The 12,033-nt window shown below is 40.7% G+C and overlaps 1 non-coding gene across 1 annotated transcript; it reads right to left on the reverse strand.

The window, feature by feature from the left end:
- Nucleotides 1-660: 660 nt before the first annotated feature.
- Nucleotides 661-733, reverse strand: TRNAD-GUC (transfer RNA aspartic acid (anticodon GUC)). Its single transcript has one exon. It is a non-coding gene; the product is annotated as a tRNA-Asp (tRNA).
- Between the last annotated feature and the right edge of the window lie 11,300 nt (nucleotides 734-12,033).

Genomic DNA, 12,033 nt, shown 5'->3' on the forward strand with positions numbered 1-12,033 from the left:
GCTAAGAGTGTAGGTTAAGATCCAAGGGGAAAACTGCTATTTGTTTCACCAGATCTCAGACTTTATCCATTATCTCCATGCTGTCTGTCCCTCTCAAATGCTCTGTTAGGCCTTCCTCCAACTGCCTGGAGGAGTAGTACAATAGCCCCATGGCAGAATATTTACTGACACAGAACCAGTGTCCTTCATTTCCCTGTGCACACTGAGCAATCTTCTGGGCTTCTTTCTCCAGGTTTAAGGCCACAAAAATGAGCTCCCCTTTGTCTACCATAAAGTAGGCTGCAGCTATTGTAATAAAATAGCTATGATCTTCAGGAACTGCAATAGAACATTGTCTTGAGATCAATTTCCTTTCAGAATAAAGTCTTGACTTTGCCTCAGCATTTATGAAGTGGTGGGAGGCCGTTATCCATTGGAATTATCTCTTTCATATAATAATAATGGCCAGCCTTCGCAAGCGAAGATCCGGGGAAGGTCTTTCCACCTTCCAGCCTGCGCATTGGATTTTTTAGGTGAGACACAGTGTGCGCGGAACTCAGCCCACCCTTTAATCCTAAGGTTCATCTGCCGGGGCCAAGCGAGCTTGGACGGTGGCAGCGAGGTCCTTAGGCCGTAGGTGGGTTGCCTTTAAGGGCTAACGAGCTCCACCTGCCCGGGAGTGGCCCTGACCGGGAATCGAACCCGGGCCTCGGCGGTGACAGCGCCGCGCCCTTACCACTAGACCACCAGGGGCTCCATCTCTTTCATATACTATACCATAAAAATATGGCCCTCTATATGCAGTATTATAAACGTATTTGTCTGATTGACTGACTTTAACCACCCAAGAAGAGCAATAAGTTCAGTAATCCTCTGGAAATGTGTATCCTGGAGTGTGTTATTTCAGCTAGTACGCAGTGCACTCTCCAAAAGCAAATCACAAAAACAATTAGATTTATACATTTACAGTCCTTGATTGATACAGCCTTGACATAAATCACAGAGTTAGAAAAATAGACTGCTGGATTAGCAAACTGCACTGTAGTAATGTGGCTTGCAATGTTATTTTGCTGAGATATTTATGATATTAACACAACCAATGACAGTCTTAAGAAAGCTATTTTTGTTACAGGGTGATATGAGTAGACTGTGCATCTAAATTTTTAGTGTGTGCAAAACAAATGCAGCCAGGTTATAACTTGGAAAGATATCTCAGGACAGATTCTTGGACTGGTGTCTGAGATTGGCCAGCCCAGGGACCTCTTAAATTTCACTTGAAGAAAAAACTGTCACCAGTGTGCCATAGGTATAGTCTGGTGCCAGCAGTGGAGGGATAGAGAAAATGATTTCCAAGTATATAGCTTCACAGAAATGGCATAAGATACAGAGGCTGGTGAAAGCCCTAGCAGACTGACTTTTGTAACCAGACTCATTTGAAGTTTGGCCATGGTTCATATCCCTACATGGTCAACTTGACATCTGGGAAATTGTTCATCAGGAAGCATTTCTGCATAGCATTATGTTAGTTCTTCACACTGCAACTCCCATTGCCTACACCACACTATCTTTATTGTATACCTGTATCTCTACAGAAGTAAGCAATCATCAAGAGTGCAGACTTAAGACCTTTCTGGACCCACAATTCAATATAATGATGGCAAACTGGAGTGGGTAAATTTTCATTAAGACCATCATACACAGAGAGCAAACATTAACAAATATTCTGACTGATGGAACTGATATCATCCAAAATAATAGTACTACTTTTATTATAATTTATGGCAACTCAAGCAGCAGTGTGTTGTATTAGCAATCTTAAGGTGCTAAGAAGATAGCAGGAAGGAGGGTAGCAGATGAACTGATTTCAGCATGTTTGGTAATTACATGATACTAATACTCAAGTTGACCAAAGAAATCAGAAAGCTTATCCTGACCAAGTCACCAAGTGTCCAGTAGTCAGAAGGTTAGTGAATCAGGGGGCTACGACTTTCAATTTTGTCCATTTAAATAAGAGTTTTATAGGAGGAAAAAAGTAATTGCTGGAAGAAGTGATCAAAATAAAAATCACAAGTGAGTATTTGGAAGTTGGTAATTTACATGGGTGAATAGGCAGGATATGATGGCAATCCATCTGAAGCCACATCATCCAATTTGAACATAGCCTTTAAAACAGTTCAGATTGTTTGCGGTTCCCGACAAACACCTCCTGTATTTAAGATCAGTCACAGCTTTTGACTCCTAGTTTTGAAAGCAAAGAAATAGTTGTCTGCGTTGCGGGTGAGTTAGAAAGAGACTATATGAGATAAGAGATTGGCTGTGATTCCACTGTTGTGGACTTCCGCCAAAGAAAGAAAGATTATCACTACTAATACAGCATGGGACTTTGAGATGGTCTGTCAGCTGGAGAAGAAGAAATTGTAATGAAAACTCAAAATGCTAAAGGGAGATAACTAACACGGCCTGACTCTGACAGTCCATGAGTAGGAGTTCTGCTGGAGTTGACCTTTTCAAGCCTATGCTAACCTGTTCTTTCCCCACAATTTATGCTTTGGCAGCAGGAAATGAAGATTTGAAATTTGAGTTATACAATGTGCTTTCCTCCCTTTCTTTTGCTTCTGCCGGAGTACAGAATCTCAAGGAGTGGAAAGGATGTTACCAGTAATGTTTATTACTGAGTCAAGTCTCTTGATATTTGTACACTTTGTGGCCAGCCCCACAGCCAGTAGAAATCAACATAGTTCCCTCGGAGTTGCATTTCTTTGTTCTGCTGCTGATCCAGTTCAAGAAGAACAGGAGAAGAATAAAAATGGAGACTCCTTATTGCCAGGAGTGTAAGAAAATCAGAGTAAAAAAGTCCAGGCAAATAGAAAGTGTTGTTTATGAAGTATGTGTGTTTTTTTCAGTACTTACTTTTTACAGTTGAAGCCCTGCAGGCTACACTGAAGTAGTTGAGAAGCCGCAGCATGGGATCAACTAATCTATTACTGTATTTCAGGGAGTAGTTCATCAATGGGCTTATACAGAAAACAGGCTGACAACTATTTTATATTTCAGTCATTCCAGTGAATCTGTGTAGAATAGAAAAACTGCAGCCCTCTCTGCTACTTTTAATCCACTGGCTTTACTACCCTGGTTAGGAAGCTGATGACTGTAACATGTCAGTGTAATAAAAAGTGAGCACTTGCTTCTTGCTAAAAAAGATATCCTTAATAGGATTTGATAGTCTCAACACTTTTGTCTCTGGACAACTTTATTATGTGAAAATGATCTGCCCTGTAATAGGTATGGGCAGCTGAACTGTGCATGCAGAAGATGCTCTGGATGGTGTCTGAACACCACTGATGGAGATGCTTTTCCTTTGTCCTCCGCACACAGATGTGCCTGAGGCTATTTTAAGACAGCAGTTCAGATAAGGATAAAATACAGCTATTTCCCATAATGTAACATAGTCCGAAAGATTCTCCAAAACAGTTTTCAATCTCTCTTTTTATAGAGGCTTGGCCTTTCTGCTTTAAACAGGTTCCATTTGCAGAGCATTTTTATCTTAATGACAGTCCCCAGAGTAAGTTCAGCTGTCTCAGCAGTATTGTCTCAGGAATTGTGAAGGAGCTTCCAAATTTTGTGGAGTCTTAGGCTGTGAGTCCTCAGAAACACAGGCTCTGGCAGTTTTCCAAAGAGCTACAAACATATTGCGTATCTGGCTGCACAATCAGTGATTTCCATGGTTCAGACTGGGCACAGAGGTCTGGATCTCATGATATGGGATGTGATAGCCTCTGAGTTGTCCCTGTATAGGGCAGCAGTGGCCTGGCTAGGGTGTTCAGCATTCCACAGACCCAAAGAGGACTGGAGCATTCTCTGTCCTAAAGAAGGTGTGTAAGCAAAGGTGTTGTGCAGGTTGCAATCCCTGTGATACTGATCAGAGCCGTTGCCCAAGAATTGTGCTAGAATTAAATCTTGTGTGTACACTCTGCTACAAAGTCCTACTTTGTCTGCTGCTACAATACTGAAACATTTTCTCTGGACCTTTGATGGGAGATATTTCCCATTTTACTCATCACCTTTGAGCCAACCTGAGGACTGTGGTCAAATATGCCTTAGACCAGGTTGGTACAGTTTACCTCATTCTTTTAGAACTTGAAGAGATACTATTACTGTACAATCACAAGAGGCATCTCTACAAATAACTTGCTATGTCTATGAAATAATGAGTTCCCACTTACCTGTTCATGTAAAGGAAAGATTGCAGATGATAGCATACTGCAATTAGTTCTCAGGACTTGACTACCAAGTGCCAATACTTGGCTAGGTGTCAGGGGAAGAAAAAGTAAATAAATTAAACAATTGATCTGGAGGACATAAAGTTTAATTGAGGGGCACTGCAGTGACCAGATGTAGGCACTTCACTGCTAGAGGAAGAATAAATTTCAGATAGGCTTTTATTACACTTGAGACAAATGGCTTTGCTTTCTCTGTTTAACACAAATGCACAAAGCTTGCCTTTGAACCTCAATGCTACCACTCTCTTGGCAGCAATATTAAAGAGGTCCCCTTGTTTTGTTGGATATTAATACCAGGCTGCACTCTGAAATGTGATTTTAAAAATAGAAAGAAAGTTAATTGTTGCTGAGAAATTTTAATTGAGGTTGATTAAAGGAAGCAACAAAATATATTGACTACTAAACTTCACTTCTTGTTTTAAAGTGTGACCTGTAATGGACTCCTCAAAATCATTACATGGTCCCTTTAAGCATTCCAGGTTTTTTCATTTGAAATTCATTAAATGTTTGTGTGTCTGATTTTGGGGGGGGGCTTTTCTGAAAAGTTTTATAGTCACAGCTGCACTAGTTATGGATAGGTTTATAGTGCCTTGCCCATCAACTGGCCCACATGTCCAGTCCAGTTTGTTTGATACCCTACCTTTCACAAGCATTCAGCAGTTCTGGAGGTGTTCTTATAAAGCTGCCAGTAAATGTACCAGCTGGACTCATTTATGTACACGAGCAGTCTCATTCCGGCTGCCTTACAAAGAGCCAGTAGCAGTAAATCTGTGGTCAGTCCATATATGTACTTTAAAATATTTTTTTACACTTCTGAAAAGAAAATAATAAAGTATTGCTAAGCTTTCTAGTAAGTTATATGTGGTCTTCAGAAGAAGTTGAATACTTCATGGTGAAAAAACAACCTTCTGAGAGTCCCTTTTTATTTGCAGTAAATTCTTTATGCTGTGCAATTAAAGCTGTTAGAAAAGTCTGTTCTCTTAGAAGCACACTGATGGATGGCATTTTTGTAGAAATTCATGTGAACAAATTGCTCATTATTTCCTTTTGTGACTGTTGCAGGTGCAACATGAATAAAGGACTTCTCGAAAGCTGCAAACACCTTCTTCACATTGCCCAGGGAGGTTTCACGGTAAGCAGGGCTGGTTTAAAAGGTTCAGATGAATGGCAGAATGAGAAGGTGCAGACAAGTCACCATGCAACTGAAATTTAAATAAAAGATAGCACAAGTGAAAGAACTTCCAAAGACATTAAGAAGAAAAAGAAAAATAATAATAATAAATACTTTTTTCATCATCTCCAGATTTACTTTGAGATACATCTTCAGCATAATGGGAGAAGATGTCAAGAAAGGGAATAATTTCTCCCTGATCACACTGCCCCACCTGCCACCATCATGTTACTCAGAAAATACTCTTTCCTCTCTTTTCGCATCCTTTTTCTAGATCTTCTCACAGCTTTCCTGTGCTGTGTGTGAATTTCTCAGTGCTGACATCAGTTATCCCAAGGTTTTATTAATGTTTACCAGTAAAGATTCCAGTCAATCCTATCTGAGAGGCTTCCAGCAATGAGGGAGTTTGCCTCAGCACTTCTAGTTAGAGAATTTCTTTAGGTTAATCAGAACTTTTAGCCAACCACATGTGTTATTGCTGCAATTCACTGAGATTTTTTACTAAGTTAGTTTTCAAAATAATTCTCTGATAGTGTGTCTGCTGAACACAATTTATAGCTTCAGGGCAACAGTGGACTTTCCTGCTTTGTGTTTTAGCACAAAAGTACTTTATGGCTTCTATGTCTTCTTTAATACCTTACAGACCAGTCTCTGTAGCTTTTCCTATGACATAAGTCAGTGTGTTCAAGCTTCAACATGGAATACACCTGGCATCTTATCAGGATAGTTACCATGGCTGTCTTTTTCTAGCTCTAGTATTGTTGCAGTATAAAGGGCACTTTTCTCAGGCAGTGCATATTGTCTACTTCCTCCCTAGCCTAGAATTTATTTTGATGGCTACCACCAACTAGAAACAAGATTGTTACAACCTCTCTTGCAGTGGTACAATACAAAATATAAGAAGCATTAAGTAATGAAACTCAGAATTTCCTAAAGCAACCTAATACTCACTTTGGTTTGGGGATGTATTTTCACTTTGTTAAAATCTATTTGCTGCAAGGAGCTCTCCTGTGCTCTGGAAGCCCTTTCAATCCTTCACATTCCATAACAGTTAACAGTTGCAGGGAACAGTCAAAATACGGTGCTGTTGACCCATCCAATCATAAGTCTTTCCTAACTCCATAGCTTGTAAGTCATGAAAATTCATGCTCTAGAAAGCTTGGAGCCAAGTTGACCTGAAGGCACAGAGGCAACCAGCTATGCTGCCAGCAAGGTGACCTGAGTCAGTGGCTAAGGCCAAGCCTAGAGATACTCCAGCATCTGCACTGATGTTTATGCCTCATGGCTAATACTATTGCCTTCTGTTCATTGCTTGCATGTCCAGAGGCAAAGTCTTTTCCACCAAAGGAAAGCAAAATTACTTATTTTAATTTTTAAAATAGCATCAGTAAATCTGTATGAACTCAGATTCTCATTACCTAGTTGCTACAATAAAATGTGGGAGAGGTGACAGAAGGTTGTTTTTCTGTGTCAATGTTTTATTTCTTCACAGCAAGAGAAATGACTTGGCAACTGGTTTCATGGTATGGAGAATTCATAGCCTACACATTACAGCCAGATTGTGCCCTAATAGTACAAAAACACTTCCAACGTTACTCCTCTTGTATGGTTATTTACTACAGAGAAAATCAATAGGTTGTCATTCTGTCTTGCTTTCTTAAACCAAGCTAGTTTGTTTTCAAATTAACCTCCTTTTATTTATGCTTGTGCCAAATCAAAAAAGATTTAACCTGAGGTGTGGAGCTAGATGTTTCATATCTTCTTATTAGTGCCATGTTGTTTATGGACTAGATAGATTATTGTAGAGAAATGCAACACAAACTTTATGTGTATAATATTAAGGGGATAAGGTCTAGACAGAGACTGGATGCCTCTAGACTCTTGTCTACTACAGAGATTGATAGAAAAATGAAATCTCTTAGTAAAGCCTTCCTAGAAAACCACATAAGCATTAATGCCTTTATTTATGGTGCTAATATTTTAAGCATAGCATAATTCTGTCAGCCATTTAGAATAGCAAATGAGTCAGGGCCTGATGCATGACTCCTACAAGCAAAGTCTCAGGGTTTTGGGAGGAGGTGGGTGTCCTCTTTTTAAAAGAAAACCTCTTAATCTGCTTATGTCATTATCAGAAAGGTCATCAACTATGCCTAGTACTGGTATCCTATTCCTAGTTTAACTACAAACTTTAAATGTTTATGTGGTGTGCAGATTAGCTGCTGAAGAGCAGCCAGGAGTGGCAGGTGAACATGGCAAGGGATGTTAGCAGTGACTAAATTTTGGAAATGGGATGGCTTTCTTAAAATAGATCAACAACATGAGTCATAGAGAGATTTTAGGAAACTCTAACTCCTACTGTTAGTCAGGGAGGCAGAAACCTCTGTAGGGTCCCAAGACTGAATCCAGAAAATAGCAAGTTGTGAGTATTAGAAAAAGTCAGTGGAATAGACTGTCAGTGAGTTTGCACTTTGTTTACGTTGCTGTGCTTTATCAGAGTATATGAACATACTTTGTGTAGATACAGTAAAACACATTGTATTGATTCATATGCCTCATATTTGAGAGGACAAATGCTGAACAGTCAGAGAAACTATCCTATATTTCACAGAATCACAGAATATGCTGAGCTGGAAGAGACCCATAAGGATCAGCAAGTCCAACTCCTGGGACTGCACAGGACCATCCCCAAGAGTCACACCATGTGCCTGAGAACATTGTCCAAACTCGTCTTGAACTTCGTCAGGTTTAGTGCTGTGACCACTTCCCTGGGGAGCCTGTTCCAGTGCCCAACCACCCTCTGGGTGAAGAACCTTGTTCTAATATCCAACCTAAACTTCACCTGACACAACTTCAGACCATTCCCTTGGGTCCTGTCACTGGGCAGCACAGAGAAGAGATCAGTGCCTGCCCCTCCTCTTCCCCTCATGAGGAAGTTGCAGACTGCAATGAGGTCTCCCCTTAGTCTCCTCCAGGCTGAATAGACCAAGTGACCTCAGCCACTCCTCATACAGCTTTCCCTCAAGGCCTGTCTTCATTGCCTTTCTTTGGACACTCTCCAAGAGCTTAATATCTTTCTTATACTATGATGCCCAAAACTGCACACAAGACTCAGGGTGAGGCTGCACCAGTGCAGAGAAGAGTGAGACAATCCCTCCCTTGACCAGCTAGTGATGCTTTGCCCCCAGGACATGGTTGGCCCTTCTGGCTGCCAGGGCACTGTTGACTCATATTCCACTTGGCATATACCAGAACCCCCAGGTCCCTTTGCCAGCACTGCTTTCCAACATCTCATTCCCCAGTCTGTACGAACACCCAGGGTTGCCCCAACCAAGGAACAGAATCCATTAATTTCCCTTGTTGAACTTCACATGGTTCTCTAATTGGTCAAGGTCAGTCTTCAGGACCTCCCTGCAGCTTAGGGGTTCAGCAGCTCCTCCGTTTTGTGTTGTCTGCAAACTTGCTTAGTATCCCTTCCAGTCCCGTGTCCAAGTCATTTATGAAGATGTCAAAGAGCACAGGGCCTAAGATGGAGCCCTGTGAAATCCTGCTAGTGACAGGTCACCAGCCTGATGTTACCCTATTCACTCTTACCCTCTGTGCTTAACACTTATGGGTTTTATGGAAGTTTAGACACTGAAAAAAAGGGAAATGTGAGCAACCGGAAAAATGCCTTAAGCATGTGCTTATATTTTGGAAATGTTGCAAGAACACAGCAGGAAGCTGCCTGTCCAGAGGCCAGGTTTTATAAAAGGAAAACTAAAAATATTTACAAAAGCCTAATATGAATAAAATTACTCTCCTATAAGATCAATATGAATAGTATGCAAGTGGTTACTTTCTCTGAGGTAAAAATGACTTAAATGTGAGTGTAGTAAAACCTATGGCTGACATTTTCGAAAGGGGACATCGGTTTGGGGTATCTTCAGAACATTACCTTGGTACCCAAAATTTATCATTGCAGTGTGTGGTATCCAAAATCAGAAGCTGCATTTGAACCTTGTTCTTATTCTTCTTTCAAAAATTTCATTGCAACATAGGAGCTGTTAGATCGTGGTCCTGTTTGTCATTATTACTGACTTAACATTTCTCTCTATAGTGGATCTCAGGTTTATTAGTATGACATAACCTGGAAAACATTTTAGCTTTTTTTCTTCTCTTGGCAAGAAAATGCTTCCATTCTGGGATGAAGAGACAACACAAATGAAACTAGACAAGAATAATTACATTTGCTAATCTGAAGTGAGAGATTAATGTTGTACTCTGGAGTAGTTCTTAAAAAATGTAAGGTTTTACTCTATTTTCAGAAGAGCACCTGCAATCTACTGAGGTGTGGAGAGAAGGAAAGGATCAACACTAATTTTCCAGTCTCTTTTATGAAATAAAGGTAATGCTGTAATGTTTTGCAGCTTAACAACTTAAGGATTTGCATGTCACTACATCTTGTTCACTGTCACTTTGCTAAAATGAGAGCACAAGAAAGCAAGAGAGGGTTCATTAATTACTGTGTATTCATGGTACTAAGGCATGCCTTTGATTTTAACTTTTTATTTAAAAATGTAAAGCTAACTGTAAGGAAAAGGGGTCCTTCTCTCCCTACTGAGCAAGGAAACAGTGAAAACACCGAGCCAGCTTTCTGTCACATATTCATTACTACCAGGGCTAGTCAGTTAGTGAGCCCAGTGGATGGTAAACTGAGACAAGAACAAGACCAGCCCATGAATGCTTGCACAAGTGCTACTCTTCAGCTTTGTTGTTCAGAATATACGCTGGACCTTTTTAACGCAGAGGGTTACCATTCAAAGACACTCCTGGGATGCGGCATTCTCCCCACTGCTCTGCAGTTTATGAAAGATGGGCTGTCTGGTGCTCAGCACCACAGAACACACTTCCATCTGACATCTTGCATTATTGGTGCCTAAATTAAGCCATGAGGCAAGGAGATCATCACACAATTGTCCATCACTGGCTGTCGGTCCTGAGTACCCCTAAACCTGGGAACAGAAACTGCAAAGACGGGACCAGAAAGGGAATGCTATACTTGTGGCTTGCAGGCCTCACCCCTAATCAGCTCATCCAGTACAAGCACAGGTGAATGAATTTACATTTGACAAGACAAGACAAAAAAAAAACCAAAAAAACCAACCCAAGCATTAACAGTTCTTTGTCTTAGAACAAAGGTACAGAGGTTAGAAAGAGCAACATGTGTTGCTACCAAAACTGCAGCTCAGATCCAGTGGTCACTTCCTGAAAATACAGTTTTTCAATTGGCTTAAACTGATCAAAGTGTTTTGCTGCTAGAAAGGTGTTGCTGCTATTTTGCCTGCCTCTGTCACAGTCTCCATGCAAGTCTGTCTTCAAATTTTACCATGTGAGACTGCATTGAGATTTAACATGTCTAACTCCAAACTTGTCTTTGAAGCTTCATAAATTAGATATTTAATCAAAATGACTAATTTTAATGCTTCGTCCCATGAATCACCTACTGTCTTCCATCTAACCTTCAGAAGGCTGATTTACTGAAGGTATAACTCAGATGAGACATTACCTAGTAAGAGTAAACAAAATGCACAAGGTACAGTCTAACATTCAACTCAGTTCAAGGTAAATTTTTTATTCACTGTAAAGAAAATGCTCTCTGTTGTCTGGGTTCCAGCTTGAATACATACATTGTTATATGCTGAAAATTATATTCAGGTCAGAAGAGACCTCTGCTAATCTGGTCTAATCTCCTTCTAAAAGCAGAGCTGTCTTAGAATTTGTACTGCTCAGGGCTGTGCTCAGCTCTGTTCTAAGTATTTCCAAGAACAGAGTCTCCACAGCCTCAATGGGCACCTGTCCCAGTGCTTGGGTACTCTCATGGTGATATTTATTCTTCCTTTCATCTAAGTGGAATATCCCTTGCTGTAACTTGTGCCTGTTGCCTCTTGACCTTGCAGAGGTGCTCTTCTGAGAAGAGTCAGGATCTACCTCCCATGTACCGCCCTTTAGGTAGCTTCAGGCAGCATTTAGAGACCTGAGGCTTCTCCAGGCTAGGCTGACTTGGGTCCTTACCACTTCCTGACACACTGTGTGTCACAATTCACCACCCACACACTAGCCCCACCTTGCGCAAACATATGAAAAGTATCAGATGGTTCGTTGTTAGTTCTTGAATTACACTTGTCACAGAAGTAGACAAATAGCCTTGGATGCAGGTTGAACACTGCCAGACAGAGGGTTGTGATAATGTACAGGAAGAGTGTGCTCCAGAATTTGTTACCTCAGTTCTCTTGTCCTGTGCCAACATGATCCCTGTGCCCTTTGCTGTTGTCATCCCTTCCTAAAGCACCTCACAACATCAGAACAGATTTTTGCATGTGCTTGCTCATGGAAGAAGCCTTTTTTGATAAATATGTGGTGCGTTGTGGCAGCTACCAGTGTGAATTTGGTCAGAATGAGACAAAATAAGACACAGAACTGCTGGCAGGTCTAAAGTTTTGTGAACAAGCAGGAACCTCCTGGTCTCCTGTATATAACCTCATTTAACCTCACTGGAACATAAAATATTATAGAACTGGAAAATTCTGAACATCCTCGTTAAGTGTTTTACCTTCAACCTATTGG

The sequence above is a fragment of the Myiozetetes cayanensis genome, unplaced genomic scaffold, assembly GCF_022539395.1.
Source record: "Myiozetetes cayanensis isolate MyiCay16 unplaced genomic scaffold, myiCay2020 scf2-11, whole genome shotgun sequence".
NCBI classification, from domain to species: Eukaryota; Metazoa; Chordata; class Aves; order Passeriformes; family Tyrannidae; genus Myiozetetes; species Myiozetetes cayanensis.